Genomic DNA, 9,734 nt, shown 5'->3' with positions numbered 1-9,734 from the left:
ATCTGGCAACCGCAATTGCAGTCCCTCAAATACAAGCGGAATCATTTCATATCACAAACAACATGCTACATTTGTTGCAGAACAAGGGATTGTTTTCAGGGTCTTACATTGAAGATCCTCAGCGGCATCTGAAAAATTTCTTGTCAATATGTGTCACACAAAGGCAATCTAATGTGACATCGGAAGCAATAAAGTTGTTATTGTTTCCATTCTCGGTGACGGGAGAGGCTCAGACTTGGCTTAATTCACTCCCCATAAACTCCATCACTACTTGGGAGGAATTAGTCAAGCAATTTGTAAACAGGTTCTACCTACCCAATAAGACTGCCAAACAAATTGATGAGATATTGAGCTTCAGGCAGAGACCAACAGAAACACTACAAAAAATGTGGGAGAGGTTCAAGGGTATGCTTGTTAAGTGTCCACATCATGGTATTTCAGAGCAAATGTTGGGGCAAAGGTTCTACATGGGATTGGCAAACAACTTAAAGGCTAATGTTGATGCTTCAGCGGGTGGAGCATTTTAGAGCAAATCATTCCGAGAATGCAAGATCCTACTTGTCACACCTCCTTTTTAACCCCAAAAGATATGTATGTTATGGATTTTGGGTTAAAGAGTTTTTCAAATTAAAGTGACAAATTTGAGTAAGGATTATTTTATTTACAGAGTCGCCACTTGGAATTGATTTTTTAGGTGTTCCAAGTCACCTTTTATTTGAATCCCTAGTCAAAGGAAGGTTTGACTCTATTATTATTGGTCTGCAAAAACAAAGTCCGGATAAAGAATTTTTTTGACTGGGGAGAAGGTGTAAGGCATTTTCAAGTCCCGTGGTTCTAGCACGGTAGCTTTATTGATTATATTTGGCTTGTATTATTTGATATATAACATGTTGTAAACCTATGTGCATTTTAATCTTTTACCGCTTTTAAATTACTTTGTTATTATGGACATGGAATTGTCTTAAAACGAGTCACGTGCACGTGTATTCATTTCGTTTGACGCGTCAAGAATCATGTCACGCGTACGTGTACACAATTAATCACGCTTTATTAATTATTAAGATTGTTTGGCCAAAGTCACGCGAACGTATACCTTGGTTTTAAGTTTGAAAATCGTAATTATGTCATGCGAACGTATACATAATCACGAGGATTCGATTAATTAGTGTGCCTAAAGCATTCAAGCGATTCAAAATAAAAGAATATAAACCGTAAAATATTTCTGATGCTCAAGCTTCTTTTCATTTTCGATTCCCAATTCCATAGCCTAACACTTGTTTTAAAATAAATCTAATTAATTAGTGAATTAAATTCTTACGTAAGCAAAAGTTAGTCTTGAAAGCATCAAACATCTACCTCTTAATGAAGAGTTGTAACAGTAATAATAAATTCATCATAGCCATTAAAACTCATTCAAACGCACATTATACTAAACAACAAGACCAAGTAGAGTAAAGAGATATTAAGACATTCTCAAAATAGAGGAGTGAGGCCAGAAATCATTCAACAGCATAGAGCAACGACATAAAAAATTAGTAAAAAGCATGATATCACATTAGGCATAAAACAATAGAAGAAAGGGAGAAATAGACCTAAAAACAAAGTAATTTTGAATATGAAAATGCTTAACACCGGAAAATTTGGACAGCGACAACCTCGACAGAACAACGAATCTGCCCGGAAACCTCAGACTACAAGCCTCAACAATGATTCAAACCAGCTTCAAACCTCGGCTTACAACCAAATTTTGTTATGATTTTTCCTCTCGAAATCGGATTAAAAACAGAGAGGAAAACTAAAGTATTTTGTATCTTCTTCAATGATACTCAAACACTGATTTGTAGCAGTGTTATGGTCTGTTTCTCTTTAGATGGTGGTCGCTCTTAGCTGGTGTTGGAGATCAAATATTGAAGGGGAAAAAATTGGATTTTTTTCTTTTGAGTGGGTTGCCGCTCGATTTCAGAGAGATAGGGGAAGGAGTCTGATTTTGAGAGAGATGAAAAGGGAGAAGCAAGGGAGGGGCGGCGCTAGCTAGGGTTTTCAAAATGGGGGAAGGGTTTTTTTTAAAGGGAGGGGGTTCTGTCCGTTCTCCCTTCAAGAAGAAAGGAGTTAAGGGTTGTTTTTAATGGGTAGGGAGAGTGGTATGGAGTTTGTGAGTGAGGGACACGTATAGGGAACTAGGAGTGGGGGACAAGGGAAAGTGGTGTATAAAGAGTGGGGGGACAAAGAGTGGGGAGCAAAGGAAAGTGGAGTGGGGACACGCGTGGGAAGATGGGAGTGGAAAAGATGGAGTGAGAAGTGAGGTATTAATGGGATGAGTGGGAAAAAATTCAAGCATGGTAAAAAATTAGGTGCTCACAGCATGCCCCTCTTTGCTTGGAAACATGAAGAGTTTTCGGGAAAAGAAAAGATGAGCGATATGCCAAATTTTTGGCCATACTATTATTCAAAAAGGGAAGAGATAAGAGAAAAGAGTGCAACCGAGTCTTGGTTTGGACAGCCGACATATCCCGGGTATAAGGAAATCAGGTCATGTGTAATTCAAGGAAAATGATAGAATGATGAGTTGGAGAGTCGAGTGAGGTTCCGTCGAGGCTCCGGTTCGTGGTCCTGCTATTACATCAAAATTCTAAACTACTATATTGAAAGCAAATAAATAAAAATAAAATCGGGAATGGTGTACCCTAAAAAGATCATGATGATTTTTTTTTTTGGATGGTGTTCCTTTTTTGTCCAAAAGAATGTCTCAACTAAGGATTGGTGTACCTTATGTTGGGAAAATGTGGCCATAGAATGGGATACCCTATATTGGCAATGATATTAGGGAGTAGTGTATCCTGCATCTAACATCAAATCAACTAAGGAGTGGTGTACCCTATGTTGGATAACAGAGCTAGGGATTGGTATACCCTATACTGGTAAGGAAACTAGGGAGTGGTGTACCCTATACTGGTAAGGAAATGTAATCAGGGGATGATGCCCTATATTACTGAGAAGGAAATGTATCCAGGGGATGGTGCCCTATATTACTAAAAGAAAATATAACCAGGGGTTGGCGCCCTGTATTACTGAAAAGGAAATGTAACAAGAGGATGGCGCCCTGTATTACTGAAAAGGAAATATAACTAGGGGTTGGCGCCCTGTATTACTGAAAAGGAAATGTAACCAGGGGTTGGTGCCCTGTATTACTGACAAGGAAATGTAACCAGGGGTTGGAGCCCTGTATTACTGAAAAAGAAATGTAACCAGGGGTTGGCGTCTTGTATTACTGGAAAGGAAATGTAACTAGGGGTTGGAGCCCTATATTAGTGAAAAGGAAATGTAACCAGGGGTTGGCGCCCTGTATTACTGGTAAGGAAATGTAATCAGGGGTTGACGCCCTGTATTACTGGAAAGAAAATGTAACCAGGGGTTGGCGCCCTGTATTACTGAAAAGGAAATGCAACCAGGGGTTGGCGCCCTGTATTACTGAAAAAGAAATGCTGAATCCCCTTGACGAAAAGGTTCTGCCTGGGTTAATCTATGAAAAACAGCTTGAGCGAAGAGTACTTCTACCCGGAAATATGAGCTTGATCCCCCTAGGTGAAAATGTTATACCTGGGTTAAGCTACGTAAAAACAACCTAGGCGAAGAGTACTTCTATCCGGAAATATGAGCTGGATCCCCCTAGCCAAAAAGGTTCTACCTGGGTTAAGCTAACGTAAAACAAACTAAGAGAAGTGTACTTTTACCCGGAAACTATGAGCTGGATCCCCTTAGACGAAAAGGTTCTACCTGGGTTAAGCTACGTAAAACAACCTAAGCGAAAAGTACTTCTACCATGAACTATGAGCTAGATCCCCCTAGGTGAAAATGTTCTACCTGGGTTAGGTTATGTAAAACAACCTGAGCAAAGAGTACTTCTACCCGGAACTATGAGCTGGATCCCCCTAGGCGAAAAAGGTTCTACCTGGGTTAAGCTACGTAAAATAACTTGAGCGAAAAGTATTTCTACCTGGAACTTTGAGCTGGATCCCCCTAGGCGAAAAGGTTCTACCTGGGTTAAGCTACGTAAAACCAACCTAGGCGAAGAGTACTTCTACCCAAAAATATGAGCTGGATCCCCATAGGCGAAAAAGTTCTACCCGGGTTAAGCTACATAAAACAACCTGAGCGAAGAGTACTTCTACCCGGAACTATGAGCTGGATCCCCCTAGGCGAAAAGGCTCTACCTGGGTTAAGCTACGAAAAATAACCTGGGCGAAGAGTACTTCTACCCGGAACTGTGAGCTGGATCCCCCTAGGCGAAAAGGTTCTAGCTGGGTTAAGCTACGTGATGTTGGGCATATTTCGATATGTGTTGATATTACTTTACCCATGTTTTAACCACTTTTTGATGCTATTTGATTTTTAAAATGCCCAACATAGTTTAATTATTGGTTTTATGACTCATTGAGTTGTGTGTGATGATTTAGGGTGTTTGAAGTGCATAAATATGAAGAAAAGGTGCTCTAGCTAGAGGAAGAGGGGTTGGATGCGTCGCATATAATCTAGAAAAAAATCAGATTTCGTGCACCCTTAGCAGTGAAGTCGGCCCATAGCATCCGCCTTAGCATCCGCACCTGGGCAAAGTTAATATGGAGGAACAAAGGGTGGATGCGACGCATCCACCCTAGCATGCGAAGCTGAGAAGTGGAGGACGAGGTGGATGCGACGCATCCACCCCAGCATCAATCCCTGAAGCTGAGTCGGATTAGGAATAGGAGAACTTTGGCCCATGACTTTTGTACGCAATATATAAGCCAAAAACGCCTCTTTTAGGGCATCTAACATATTAGGAAGGGAAAAAAAGCCACGACAAAGCTGGGGAACCACAGAATTCATCTTGAGTTCTTATTTTTCCTTCTTTTATTGATTATTATACACTCTTGTGAATTATTTGATGATTGCATGAACACGAGTGGCTAAGAACCCTATTATTCTAGGGTCATGGGTATACAAGAATGTTGACGTTTGAAGTTTAATTTGACAAAGTTGATTTTATCATATTGGGTTGTTTATTTAATTCTGTTTTCAATTAATTTGCTGAGTAGCTAGCAGTGAATTACTATCTACGAATCTAGAGTTGAACTCAAAAGTGGGAATTCTAGATTGCATATAGAATTAAATAGAGCAAGTTCTTGAACCCGGACATCGGGGAACAGATTCACAATTAGGATAGAAATATACCTAATTGTCTTGCTCGGTTGAGATACAGGAAGTGTAAATGCATTTTTATTAATCTTAATTCCATAGACATATAGGCATTAAGTTAGCTTGAATAGGCTAGTAAGAACTCGACAGATTCTTATGAGTAATATCAACCTTGTCAATCAACAATCCAGATAAATCAATTAGTTATTTTAAGCTAAGAATGCAACATGATTGTTAGATAACCCGCGACCCTGGAATATTATCTCCTATTGATTGTTATTCGAAATCATTTAAGTGTTGTGGTTGATCTTTAGTATTTTATTACTTGATAGTTTTTAGGTAGTAAATTAGAAAATTATCTATTTTATGAGAAATCGCTTGAATCAATAAGTTATTTGAGTTTGTGTTAGTCAAAAGTTAATCATAAGTCTTCATGGGAACGATACTCTACTCACTACTATATTACTTGACGACCACGTATACTTGCATGAGTGTGTTTGGTCACAACAAGTTTTTGGCGTCGTTGTCGGGGACCTAGAAATTAGCTACTTGACTGAGTTAAGCTTTTATTACTTATTTGTTCAACTTTTAATTTTCAGTTTGCCTTGTTTGTGTTAACGCAGGATCTTCTCTTGAATGCGGAGGAGTAGAAGTGCAAACAACCTCCTTTCTTTTGATCGAGAAATTGAACGAACACTTCATAGAGTGAGGAGGGAAGTCGAAGCTAGAACGAGAATAGAAATAGAGTTGGATATCGTAGTTCAACCACATCCAATAGAGATGGCAGGTAATGAGGAGCGTCCGGTGATAGAAGCCGCAAGGCCCAATCTTGATAATATGACTCAGGCTATAGTGAAGCCTGATATCACGGGGAATTTTGAACTGAAACAGTACATGGTACAGTTGATTCAGTCCACGGGGCAATATGTGGGTCTATCTCATGAAGACCCGCAGAGGCACATTCAGAACTTCTTGGAAATTACGGACTCTTACAATTATCCGAACGTTTCCAAGGACTATGCCAGGCTGACACTATTTCCTTTTTCATTGTTTGGGGAAGCTAAGTAATGGTTGCAAAAGGAGCCCGCGAACTCAATCCACACTTGGGATGATTTAGCAAGGAAATTCCTAATCAAGTTTTTCCCTACTAAGAAGACAAAATCGCTGAGGAGCCAAATTCTTGGGTTGCAACAATGGGATGGCAAGACACTTCGTCAAGATTGGTAAAGATACAAGAAGCTACTCAGAGACTGCCCGCATCATTGTCAGACTGATGAGGTATTGGGTCACACTTTTGTTGATGGGCTAGACGAGGCATCAAAGATGAATCTTGATTCAGCTTGTGGGGGTAGTTGCATGGCGAGGCCGTATAGTGAAATACAACTCTTGCTAAATAACTTCACTACTAATGACCATAATTGGCAAGGAGATGGGGACTCAAGAAGAGCAATTAAACAGAAGGCAGTCGTGGTGATTTAGCTTGATGACTTCTCAGCAATGTGAGCAGATATTGCAAAGCTGGCAAATCAGATGAACAGAATGACAATGCAACAAACACAACAGATGCAACATGTACAATAAATGTCTATTTGCTGCGAACTATGTGGTGACAGTCATATGAGTGACATGTGCCCCATGAATTCTGAATCTATATACTATGTGGGGCAACAAAACAGAGGTCCGATGAATCAGCATGCACAATATGGGAACACTTACAATCCAAATTGGAGGAATCATCCTAACTTCTCATGGGGAAGAAATCAACATAATCAGAATCAGTATAGGCCTCAAGAAAATTTTAATCACCCTCAGAAGCCACCCCAACAAGTAGAAGAGAGTACGAATGACTTGCTAAAAAAGTTGTTGCTTGATAATCAACAACTCAGGACCGATTTCAGAAATCTTGAGAGGCAAATGGGGCAGTTAGCAGCAAATCAAAATACTAGACATACAGGCTCTCTTCCCACTGATACAGAGAAGAACCCTCAAGTTAATGCAATTAGACTCAGAAACGGGAGGGAACTAGAGGAAGTACCAAAGAAGAGAAAGGACAAACCTATACCTGAGGGGGAGCTGACCCCTAAGGCAATACACGAGTCAAAGAAAAATGATGCAAATTCAGAGCCAGTAGAGGCTGCAAGGCCACCACCACCTTTCCCCCAGAGATTGCAGAAAAAGAATGAAGATCGCATGTTCAACAAATTTCTCTCTATGTTGAGTCAGGTTCAATTAAATATTCCATTGGTGGATGTACTTCATGAAATTCCAAAGTATGCTAAGTACATAAAAGATATAGTGGCTCACAAGAGGAAATTGACTGAGTTCGAGACAGTTGCACTTACTGAGGAGTGCACTTCAAGGGTCCAAAACAAGCTTCCTTAAAAGCATAAGGATCTTGGCAGTTTCACCATCCCGGTGCGAATCGGTAATATTGATGTGGGTCGTGCTCTTTGTGATTTGGGGGCGAGCATAAATCTGATGCCATTGTCCTTGTTTAAGCAATTGGGTTTGGGAGCTCCAAGATCAACCATTGTGATGTTGCAATTAGCTGATAGGCCCATAGCCTACCCTGAAGGAGTGATTGAAGATGTGCTGCTGCAAATTGGGAAATTTATCTTCCCAGCTGACTTCATTATTCTAGATTTTGAGGCTGATGAACAAGTTCCAATCATATTGGGACGACCTCTCTTGGCTACTGGTGATGCAATAATTAAAGTGAGAGAAGGGAAAATGATTATGAGGGTGGACAACGAGGAAGCAGTCTTTAATGTCTACAAAGCAATCCAACTTCCCCGCCACTATGATGAGCTCTCTATGATATCTGTTGTGGAGGTCGATGAGCAACTTCTTGACACGAGTGTATATCTAGATGACTCTCTAGAAAAATCACTCATGTTATTTGATAGCTTGATGATTGATGATGAGGTTGAGGAGATGATGCATATCCTAGATGCATCATGTGCTTACATGCAAGGAATACACCTGTTTGAGCCCCTGAATAGGCCAAGTGGTCCCCCTCTAAAGCCGTCAATTGAAGAAGCTCCAAAATTGGATCTTAAACCCCTACCTTCTCAACTTCAATATGCTTATTTGGGTAGTTCTGACACTTTACCTGTTATTGTTTCTTCTCACTTGTCTAAATTGTAGGAAGAAAAGCTATTGAGGGTGCTACGTGAGCACAAACGAGCAATTGGTTGGATAATGTCTGACATTAAAGGCATTAGTCCAGCTTTCTGCATGCATAAAATCCTCATGGAGGACGGACGCAAGCCAAGTGTAGAGCAATAACGCCGACTAAATCCAATCATGAAAGAGGTGGTAAGAAAAGAAATGATTAAGTGGCTTGATGCAGGTATTGTATTTCCAATCTCTGATAGCAAATGGGTAAGCCCCGTTCAATGTGTGCCAAAGAAAGGGGGGATGACTGTAGTAGTTAATGAAAATAATGACTTAATTCCTACAAGAACTGTCACTGGATGGAGAATTTGCATAGATTATAGAAAATTGAACAATGCCACCCGGAAAGACCACTTTCCCCTTCCCTTTATTGACCAAATGCTTGATAGGTTAGCTGGACATGAATACTACTGTTTCCTGGACGGTTATTCGGGGTATAATCATATTGCTATAGCCCTAGAGGACCAATAGAAAACTACATTTACGTGTCCTAATGGCACGTATGCGTTCAAGAGAATGCCCTTTGGTCTTTGTAATGCACCTGCGACTTTTCAAAGGTGTATGATGGCTATTTTTACTGACATGGTTGAAAGATTTGTAGAAGTGTTCATGGATGATTTTTCTATGTTTGGATGTTCTTTTGATAATTGTTTAATGAACCTTGATAAAGTTCTTTCTAGGTGTAAAGAGACGAACTTGGTGCTAAACTAGGAAAAGTGCCATTTCATGGTACGTGAAGGTATAGTTTTGGGGCACACGGTGTCCAAAAGTGGCTTGCAGGTTGACAAAGCGAAGGTGGAGGCGATTGAAAAATTGCCCCCACCGACATCCGTCAAAGGCATTCTCACTTTCTTGGGCCATGTAGGTTTTTATCGTCGTTTCATTAAAGATTTTTCGAAAATTTCTTCTCCTTTGTGCAGGCTTCTTGAGAAAGATGTGCCCTTCAAGTTTGATGATGCCTGTCTGAAAGCATTTGAGGAGCTGAAGGGAAGGTTGGTGACTGCACCAATTATCATTGGCCCAGATTGGGCGCAATCATTTGAGTTGATGTGCGATGCAAGTGACATAGCAATCAGAGCTGTTTTGGGGCAAAGGAGGGATAAAATCTCACTCCATTTATTATGCGAGCAAAACTATGAATCCAGCTCAGATGAATTATACAGTTACTGAAAAGGAGTTGCTTGCAGTGGTGTAGGCGTTTGACAAGTTCAGATCCTATCTAGTGGGAACCAAAGTCATCGTTTACACAGATCATTCAGCTATCAGATACTTGTTTGAAAAGAAAGACGCCAAGCCGAGGCTGATTCGTTGGGTCCTCCTCTTGCAAGAATTTGACTTAGAGATCCGAGATCCAAAAGGGATAGAAAATCAAGTGGCTGATCACT

The 9,734-nt window shown here is 40.4% G+C and overlaps 1 non-coding gene across 1 annotated transcript; it reads right to left on the bottom strand.

The window, feature by feature from the left end:
• Positions 1-329: 329 nt before the first annotated feature.
• LOC142172247 (small nucleolar RNA R71) lies at positions 330-436 on the bottom strand. Its single transcript, XR_012701621.1, has one exon. It is a non-coding gene; the product is annotated as a small nucleolar RNA R71 (small nucleolar RNA).
• Positions 437-9,734: the final 9,298 nt, after the last annotated feature.

The sequence above is a fragment of the Nicotiana tabacum genome, chromosome 17, assembly GCF_000715075.1.
Source record: "Nicotiana tabacum cultivar K326 chromosome 17, ASM71507v2, whole genome shotgun sequence".
In the NCBI taxonomy this organism is placed as follows: domain Eukaryota; kingdom Viridiplantae; phylum Streptophyta; class Magnoliopsida; order Solanales; family Solanaceae; genus Nicotiana; species Nicotiana tabacum.
This window is presented reverse-complemented; position numbering and strand designations above follow the sequence as displayed.